We start from the raw sequence: 10,270 nt of genomic DNA on the forward strand, positions 1-10,270 counted from the left end.
CTCTCTCTCTCTCTCTCTCTCTCTCTCTCTCCCCCCTGTCTTTCTCTTTTACTGTTTCTCATGCTTTTTACTTGTAATCTCCATTCTATATATATGCAATCCGATCATGGAAAGAGGTCATTATTTTGGAAGATAGTTTTTTCTTGTGCACACTTGTGTTGAAGAGTTGAGTGAATCCCCACCTTGGGTTGAGTGAGTCCCCAAGTTTTATCATTTCCTTGTATCATCATTTGTGTTGTCTTTGGCTGCATCATCCCATCCCCCAAAAATTCATATTTAGGGATGAGATTTGTTCCACATGACATGCTTTTTCCCGTTATTAATTTTAAAACAAATCACTTTTTTTCGGAAAAAAAAAGAAAAACACATCTCGTATTCTTTTAGTCAAAAAATATCACCAAAACTATAAGACCACCAATAAAGAAGACAAATCGAAGACAAATGCTCACTCAAAGGCAGGATGCGATCTTTCGGTGAAATTCGCCAATTCGCCCTCGGTGAACCCGACGAACCAGTGAATTTTGCCAAATATCACCCGGTTCGCACTTTTATCCTTTGTTTTATTATTTTTAGTTTTTCAAACATGGGTTTTCAACTTTTCATGCAGGGTCGTGTTCATGTACGGCTTAAATGGGTTGCAACTAGAATGATAGATTGGTACATTAACTATGTCCTCAAGTGTATTTTAAAAGATTTGATTAGACAATTTACTGCTTATGTTCATGTAATGTATATTAATATATAACATCACATGAACATTGGGGACAAGGACATTACCTCCATTACCAAGTCCGTCAAATAAAAATGCATTTTTATTGAAAATTTGAATTGAAATTTTGAACCACGAGAAGGTGAAAAGAGGTTCGTTTTAAAATAATATTAATAATTAAAAATATCACGTGAAATATGAAGTAATTTTAAAAATTACTCTATTTTTCGGGAGAACATCCATAATATATCGCTTTTCTTGGCGATATTTTGTGAAATATCACGTGATTTCGGTGATTTTTTTCCCATTTCTATTTCGTTGGGGAAAAGTTTCACTAATCAGCGAACCGATCGAAATTAAGCGCATTTTGGCTGAAATTCGGCAATACATTTTCTCAATTCAAAGGTATATTCACCTAAATTTTCAATAGCACCCCCTGAGGTATCCCATAAAATTAATGCCACCCCTGAGTTATCCAATTTAGCACTACTCCTTGAGGAGCAGGTGATGTGATTTCTAGCAAGGTGAAGGTGAGGCAATAGTGGTTTTCTTTTCCTCTCTTTCTTTCTTTTTTTGTTGGGGGGGGGGGGGGTTTACATGGTTCAAGGGGTATTTGTCCTATTAAATTTAAATTCTATAATGGTCTCTAACTTCGTTTTAATGATTGTGACCCAAATGTAATTTTGGGCACATTAGCGAACACAAGTTTAGACCAAAATAAGTGATCCAAACATTATTATTATTATTATTATTATTTTGTGTTTTAATAATCCACATAAATAGGGGTGTAAACGGATCAGATTGGAATCGAATAATAGCAACACCATATCTAGATCCTATTATATTTTGATGGATTCAAATTATATCCTATCGGTTTTCATATGGATTTAGTTGAATTCGGATGATACTCGGAGATTATATTTTTAGATTTTAGATTCTTCTAAAGGGGTTTGAATATTGGTTGGATACAAGTTTTCAACTACCTATTGATATATGTACCACTTTAGTTTTGAGGGTAAGGTTTGAAATTTAAGAATTTAGCAACTTTGGTATTTATTTTAGTAAAAAATCTAGAAAATATTCACATATCTCATGCAAAGAGTTCATAAAAATTTTAAAAAAATGCAAATAAGTAACTTAATCAGATAATTTTAGTAAATGGATAATAATCGGTTGGAAAGAGTATTACCATATCCACATTCTATCAGTAATCGAACAGATTTATTTTTGAAGCATGAGATTTTTTTTTTTGGGGGTACAACGGGGCTTTATTAAGCTAGGGGATGGGAATATTAATATGCCTCAGTAAGAGTCGCCCACGACCTCTTCACTAAGAGGTGTTGGTTTCACCACTAGAACAGTTCTGCTTTGGCAAAGCATGAGAGTTTTTATAAATGGGGTATGAGGGTATTACATATGCCGTCTACAAGGGTTGAACATATGAGTCTTCACTAAGAAGTATAATTCGACGGATTTGAATACTCCTAAATGGATACGGATGTGAATTTGAAAACGAATTTTGATTACCCATTTACACCTCTCCACTTAAACTTTTGTTGCGGTAATTGTATTACAAATTCCACAAAACAAAAAATTTGAAATTGCAATATAATTGAAATATGAAGATCCTTAGCCAATCCGGAGAGCTTGATGTTGCAATCGAACGAACCACCGTTCAATGAGGTTGAGTTACACCTTGAGTTTTATCTTTAAGGTAATTGATGCGGCCTACTACCAAGGGTTTTTCACATCACCACCTCCAAGATAAAGCAACCTCCAACTAGAAGATGAGGTAGTTCTTCTAGTCCCTTTAAGGAGCCAAAAGCTAGAGCACAACACTTAAACCAACTCAAAGAAAGAAATTAACTTTATAACATAGATTATGCAAGTGTGAGGAGTGTCTCTATTGCACACCACCTGCAAGGAAGGGTTGGGTTTATATAAGCCCAAACCTCAGCTTACACTTATGGTAATGGCCTTAACCCCACTCATGGTAATGGCCATGAATGGTCATGAAGTTGAAATGAGAATTGAAGATCAAGATTTAGAATTTAAGTAAATTCCACCCTTCAAGTAAGCCCACCACATCACCATGATCAAGAACTTTAAGACTCACGCCCAATATCATGAAGAGCCTCATAAGCAAGGTAATGAAGGGCCTCCTTTACTTATAGTGCTTCATTACCACCCTTACCTAATGGGTTCCACACACTAACAAAACAATTAAATAAAAGAAATACAAAATCTAATTTTGAAACTTAATATAGATTTTATAAAAAAAAACTAACAATTTTCATGGTGATACAAACATAACAGAAAACAGATCCTTGGGTGGGTTTTGAAATTAACTGTCACCTAGTAAATAAAAATCATGGTTACTAAATCTTGTCTTTTACGTTTGTTTTCTTGAAACCGCACGTGGTTAAAAATCGTGAATTCGTTAATAATTATTGCCAGATTCTAGTTAATATGAATTAGGATTCCGAGTCTACTGGGTTCCTGATGTCTTGATTCTCAAATCATTTATATATTCATATGAAAGGTCAGTTGTAATCGATAGATCTTAGAGCTGAGGTGAACAGAACTTCGTTTCTCTTCTTGGTTTCCTTCAGTTCTCCTTTAAAAGATCTCATGTTCAGTCCCCAACCCATTCCCACTTTCCCTCTCAAAATCTCAGTGTGATCAGAATAGTATTTCGAGAGATGCAGAGAACAACAATGGAAGGCCAGTACAATCTAGAGATGCCCATTGGTTTCAAATTTGTACCCTCGGATCAAGAACTTATACTGGAATACCTCCTGAAGAAAAAGAATGATCCTAATTTCTCAATCTTCCTCATCAATGAAGCTTCCGTGTATGAATCACACCCAGAAGATCTAATAAGTGAGTAACCAGTTTCTTGTTTCTTTCATCATGCATGTTCAATCTTTTTTCTCTTCTTTGGAAATTCTTAGAATTATACTACAGTAGTTGCCCCCATTGGTGTCATTGTACATAAAAACTGTCAACCTACCATATGCATTCAAGAAACCAAAGAAAAAACCAAATATAGCAGTTCGTTTCTTGATTGCGTTGATTTTGAATTTTCCATTTTCTATTTGTTCTATAAACTGTCTGCACCTGAATTTCTTACTAAACTCTATTGGTTTGCTTACATTATCTTAATTTGATTTGTGCAGGAAAGTGCCAAGAACACAGAGATGATGATCGTTACGAAAGACTCAGAAAGGAATGTGATTACTTCTTCTCCCCAAGCAGACCCGATCGAAGTGCAGGGGATGGAGTTTGGATGCAGACTGAAGAAAAAGAAATCAGAGTCGGTAGTGGGCCAGGTGTTGTTATTGGCTATAAGATATCTCTTGTTTTCTATAACGGGAAGCCAGCAGATTCTTCAAACAGAACAAAGTGGCACATGAAAGAATATATAACCAAAGGAGATCCAGAGATATCCAACAAACAAAATGTACCCATGCAGGTACATTACTAATTTTCATTAATTTATAGTTTTTAAATTTTATCTGTTTTCGTCTACAATTTTATAAATTTATCTTGTCTTCTTTCTGATCATTATTTATCTGAATTTTTCTTTTTCTTTTTTTTTATTTTTTTTCACTCTTGTTTCAGTTGGATGAATTGGTTCTTTGTAAAATTTACAATGAAGAAGACGAAGAAGAAGTAGAAGTAGTAGTAGTTGAAGAAGAAGAAGAAGAAGAAGAAGAAGAAGAAGAAGAAGAAGAAGAAGAAGTGAAATATGCATATGCATTGCAAATATTTCTCTGAAGACTAAAGGACTAAACCGGGAGGAGGCACAATAATCAGCTAGATACTGTCATTCATTAATTTGAGCTTAATTAGATTGTGTATTAAATTTATTTTTATTTTTTTTTGGGTAGAATTTTTTTGTATTAATTCAAACTTAATGAATAAATTTGATGATCAGTTACCCAAAAAAAGAAAAAAAGAAAAAAAGAATAAAATTGTTAAGATTCAAAAGAACTTGATGTATAATTGTTTCATGTTTAGTTGTATTAATTATGTAAAAGATTTATGCATTAATTCAAACTTAATGAATAAAATTGATTAGATTCAAAAGTGTTGATTTTGAAAATCATTATGATTTATAAATTGTTTCATGTTTTGTGAATTAGTGAACCTTAAATACAGGCGGAGCTACCCAGGGTCAGGGGCATGGCCCCTCAATTTTTGAATTTTTTTTTTGTCTTTTTGAACTTTAGAAATTTTTTAGAGAGTTCTTTTCTTCTTCTTCTTTTTCTAATGCTACCAGTGGAGAATTTTGAACCACAAAAATGCCGGGTATGTAGAAAGGTCATTGTATTTTTGTGGCTTCTAGTTTTTATTTTCAATAAGAAACTAATATGGATTTTGAATTAATTCTTGACAATTTTTTTTTCTTTTTTAAATAGTAGTGGAAGAATTTTGTAACCACTATTTGCCTCTCTAGATGTTAAATTTGTCACTATTTGCCCCTCCAAATGTTAAATACTGCCTCTTCCACATTGGTTGTTTTATGATTAGAGGGCAACAACATGAAACCCACCATGGGTAGAAGATCAAGGAGGCTGCCAAGTTTTTATTTGTTAACTTGGAAATAACTTAAACTTTTCGCTTGATAACTATACCCAAATAATCCAAATACATAGTGGAAAGATCGAATCGGTCCCTTCATTAATTAACTAAAATCGGAAAATCCAATCTAAAAAGAAATATGAATACTTGTAGATCCTAAAGTGTTGCTCCTCGACTAGATGATCGATTATTGTCTACTTAGTCGTGCTAGATCCTCTAGAAATTCCTTACACATATTTCCAACTCCTTTAAACTGTTAAAATCCTAGATTTAGCACGAGGGGTGAAACAATAGAGAGAAGAACTCTAATTTTGATAAGTACGTTGCTTACCTTAATGAATAAGTTTTATGTATATATTTATAAACTTGAAAATTATGGTTGTTAGTCAAGAGCTGTTTACAACACAATTTAGTTGAAAGAAAAATTCAATTTTGAATCAAATTTAAAAACTTGAATTCAAAGACTAACAGATCCTAATGGTCTTTCATCCCCCCCCCCCTTAAAACTCTGCATTGGTAGGTGCAAGAATTTGTCTCTATGCTTGAAGAAAGCTTGTGATGTTAAGCCCTTGGTAAATACATCTACAATTTGATCATCTAACTGAACAAAGTGCACTTTTAAGGTGTTGTTCTAAACCAAGTCTCGAACAAAATGGTAGTCCACTTCTATATGTTTTGTGCGAGTATGTAGCACTGGATTTGCAGCCATTTGTGTTGTAGACACATTATCAAAATAAAGTTCCATTCCTCTTGGAAATCGTATTTGCAAATCACGTAGAACATCTGTGACGGCAAGGGATTTGTACTCAACTTTTGTACTTAATCTAGATATTGTAGAATGTTTCTTGGAAGACCATGATAATAAATTATCCCCAAGAAAAGTGCAAAACTCACTAGTTGATCGGTGTGTGTTTGGGCATCGTGCACCATCTGCATCAGTATAAGCAGCTATGAAAGAAAGTTGGGTTGGTTTCAAGAGAACACCAGCACCAATAGTATGCTTGACATAACGTAAAATATGCTTTGCTGCTTGTAGATGATCTTCTATGGGGGCTTACATGAACTAATACACTTGATTGACTGCATAGGAGATATCTGGTCTAGTGATCGTCAGGTATTGTAAGGCTCCAACTAATTGTCTCTATGGTGTTGGATCAGGTAGGGGGTAACCTGTTGTTGATGATAACTTTGTTCCAACTGCAAGTGGTGTTGTGCATGGCTTTGAAGTCTCCATTCTTATAGACTTTAATAGATCGAGGGAGTATTTACTTTGAGTGAGTAAAAGACCATCTGAATTTTGATCAGCTTGAATTCCTAAGAAGTAATGCAAGTGTCCCAAATCTTTGAATGCAAATTCTTTGCAATGATAGCTTCATTGGCTCTTGTCAATATTATATCATCTACATATAAGAGCAATACTATCATTGTACCTTGGGCTTTGCATGTAAACATGGAAGAATCTGCCTCGCTTTGCTTGAAACCTTCTCCTTGTAGGTATGTTTTGAACCTGTGAAACCAAGTTTGTGGTGTTTGCTTGAGATCATAAATTGCTTTTTGTAGATGACAAACATGTGTTGGTTTAGATGTGGAAACAAACCCTTGTAACTGTTCCATATAAACATCTTCTACTAATTTTCCATTCAAGGAGGCATTTGATGCATTGACCATGACTTTGAGAGTGCAATAGTTAATATTGTCCGAATGGTGGTAGGATTTACAACTGGACTAAATGTTTCATCAAAATCCACTCATGCCTGCTAGCCGAACCCCTTGGTAACTAATCATGCCTTGTATCTCTCAATGGAACCATCACTTTTTGTCTTGATCCTGTACACCCACTTATAGCCTACAAAATTCATACCCTTGGTATAAGGCACAAAGTTCCAAATCTATTGTCTGTCAAGGCTTTGTATTCTTGTTGCATTGCATCAATCAACTTTGAGTCTTTTGAGGCTGATTTGTAGGTTTTAGGTTCAGCGGGATGTTGAAGATGGTGGTAAAAAAGGTTTGAGATGTTGGGTGTCTAATTGTGAGTAAAGTGAGAGGGCTTTGGTTTGGTAGAATTGGTTCACTTCTAGTAATCATAGGATGTGATGGTTGGGGTTGGTCTATTGATGGAGGTAGTTAAGGTGGGGATTGATTAACGTCTTGGGTTGGGTTTGCCATTGATATGGCTGGTGAAGATGTAGTAGGGACTGTTTGTGATGGTTGGTTGTTTGAAATAGGTGAAGAAGAAGGTGAAGTGAGTGGAGGCACATTTGGTGGGGTGTGTGGAATGCAAACAGGTAGAGAAATAAATTCGGCTGGTGGTTTGTTTGATGATTGGTATGGTGGTGGATTTGAAAAGGAAAATTCATTTTCTTCAAAAATAACATGTCTAGATAAATATATCTTGCCAGTGTTCTTATCTAAGCATCTATAACCCATGTGATAGAGATTGTAACCAAGAAAAACACAAGCCTTGGATTTTGGCGATAATTTGTCTTCTCTGTATGGTGTCAAGTTGGGGTAACATAGACAGCCAAAACTCTTAATAAACAATAATCTGGTCTTAAGCCAAATAGTTCTTCATGAGGAGATTTTCCTTGCAACACTGGTGTAGGTAACCGGTTTATTAAATAAACAGCAGCAATAAAGACTAACCAATATTCTTTGAGCATGTGAGCTTTGAATAGAAGGGATAAACTCATCTCTGTAATGTGTCTATGTTTTCTTTCTGAAACTCCATTTTGTTCTAGAGTGTGAGAGACATGAAATCCTGGATACAATGCCACATTCATCAAGATAGTTTTTGAAAGCTCCCCTAGTTAACTCTAAGGCTCCATCACTTTGAAAAAAAATTTAATTGAAGTAGAAAGCAAGTTTATATCCATCTTTTTAAAATGCTTGAAACAATGAATTGCATTAGATTTGCACCGTAGAGAATAAAACCAAGAAAATCGACTGAAAATTGTCAACAAAAATAATATATGAATTGAATCCACTAATTGACAAAGTTTTAGCATGACCCTACAAATTACAATGAATAAGCTGTAATGGTTGAGTAGTTCTACTAACTAAAATATAAAAAGGTAAGTTGTGATATTGGCCAAGTTGGTAAGCATCACAAATTTTATTGGATCTAAGTTTTTCAAAGGAATTAAATAAGACACTATTTCTCAAATGATTAAGTATTGTAGAAAAAGGATGACTAAGCCGGCGATGCCAAATATTAGAAGGAGCTTTATTTCCATAAAGAGCCAAAGGAGGCACAGCATTGGCCGAAAAAGAATACAATTTATGTTTGACTGGATCCGTCAGTAGAGTGATGCCTGACTCCAAATCGTTAACACAAAAACTCCATGGAAAAAATTCAACAGAATAATTATTGTCAGATGTAAGTTGAAAAATGGAAATTAAATTCTTTGACAATTGGGGAACTATTAGTATATCATTAAGAGATAAAGAATTTGAATTTGTTTTCAAAGTTGAGGAGCTTATATGAGTTATAGGGAGTTTCTTAGCATCACCTACTGAAACATGGTCTTCTCCTTTGTAAGTGGCAAATCGTTGTAGCATTAGTGGATCAAATGACATATGATTAGTAATTGAATCCAGTATCCACTATGCATTATTTTGTGGTGTAGTGTGTTAGGTATTTTGGGTACCATATAAGCCAGCATAAGGAATGTGAGGTGGTGGATTAGGATTATTTCGGCTCTGGGCATAACAGAAATAGCATCTATTGGCCGAATGGCCTTGCTTAGCACATATTTGACATTTGAAGGAATTAGAATTAAAGGTGTTTTGGTTTGATTGGTTATAGGAATTTTGAGATCTTGTAGGGCCATTTGATGAATTTCGGAAGTCAGATCTAGGTTGGTTTTGGTTGTTGGGTGGATACGAATTAATATCGTTACTAGGTCGATTAAATTTAGGCAAATTTGTAACAAGTAATGCAGTAGGGGAATGGGAATCATTTAAGATTGATTGGGTGTTCCTATAGCCACAACGTAACCGTTGCTTATGAGTAAGTAGTTTGGCCCTTAGGTTGGTAAAGGTAACGGGGTGGGGTAATATTTTCCACAGTGATGATGAAAGTGAGATACTTCGGACAAAGACCATTTAATGTATATGCTACCAAGTCAAAGTCATTTACCTTATCATTGATTGCCACTAAGGAATTAGCGATGGACTTAATTTTTGAAGATAGTCCGTAATTGTGCTTGTTCCTTTATTGATCATTTGCAATTCACTGGGAAGATAAGTCATTCGAGCAGTGGACTATTGTTGGAAGAGTTGTGTAAGAGAATCCCATACATCTTTTGTGGTTTGAAGGCCAAGAATATGAGAAGAAAGAGATGGTGTGAGGGTGGCATTGATGCATGCTCAAACAAAATGGTCATTCTTTCTCCAAGTTTGAAATGCTAGATTCGGTGTTTGAGTTCCTCCAGTTGTAATAGTTTGATTTGGCATTGATCCAATACCATCAAGATGATGCTTAAGATCACAGATAATAAAAATGGATTCTAACTGCTCTCTTTCCACATGAGATAATTTGCTCCATCAAGCTCGACAGAAACAAGGTTGGGGAGATTGGTAATGGGGAATGGAGTGTTAGCAGTGGCCATTGAAAATGTAGTGTTTTGTTTTGGGGGGGGGGGGGAACCTCAAAACCTTGGCTACAATACCATGAAACAATAGAGAGAAGAACTCTAATTTTGATAAGTACATTGCTTACCTTAATGGGTAAGTCTTATGTTTATATTTATAAACTTGAAAACTATGGCTGTTATGCAAGAGCCGTTTACAACAGAATTTAGTTGAGAGAATATTCAAATTTGTTCAAATTTAAAAACCTAAATTAAAAAACTAATTCAAAAACTTGAATTCAAAGACTAACAGATCCGTTGTGGTATTTCAAGGTATAAGGGATAATGGATGCACAACTACGAACAGAGAAGAACACAAACAAAGCACCCAAGGGAAATTTAA

The sequence above is a fragment of the Hakea prostrata genome, chromosome 8 (genome assembly GCF_041222555.1).
Source record: "Hakea prostrata isolate BN-2017 chromosome 8, UWA_Hpros_2, whole genome shotgun sequence".
NCBI lineage: Eukaryota > Viridiplantae > Streptophyta > Magnoliopsida > Proteales > Proteaceae > Hakea > Hakea prostrata.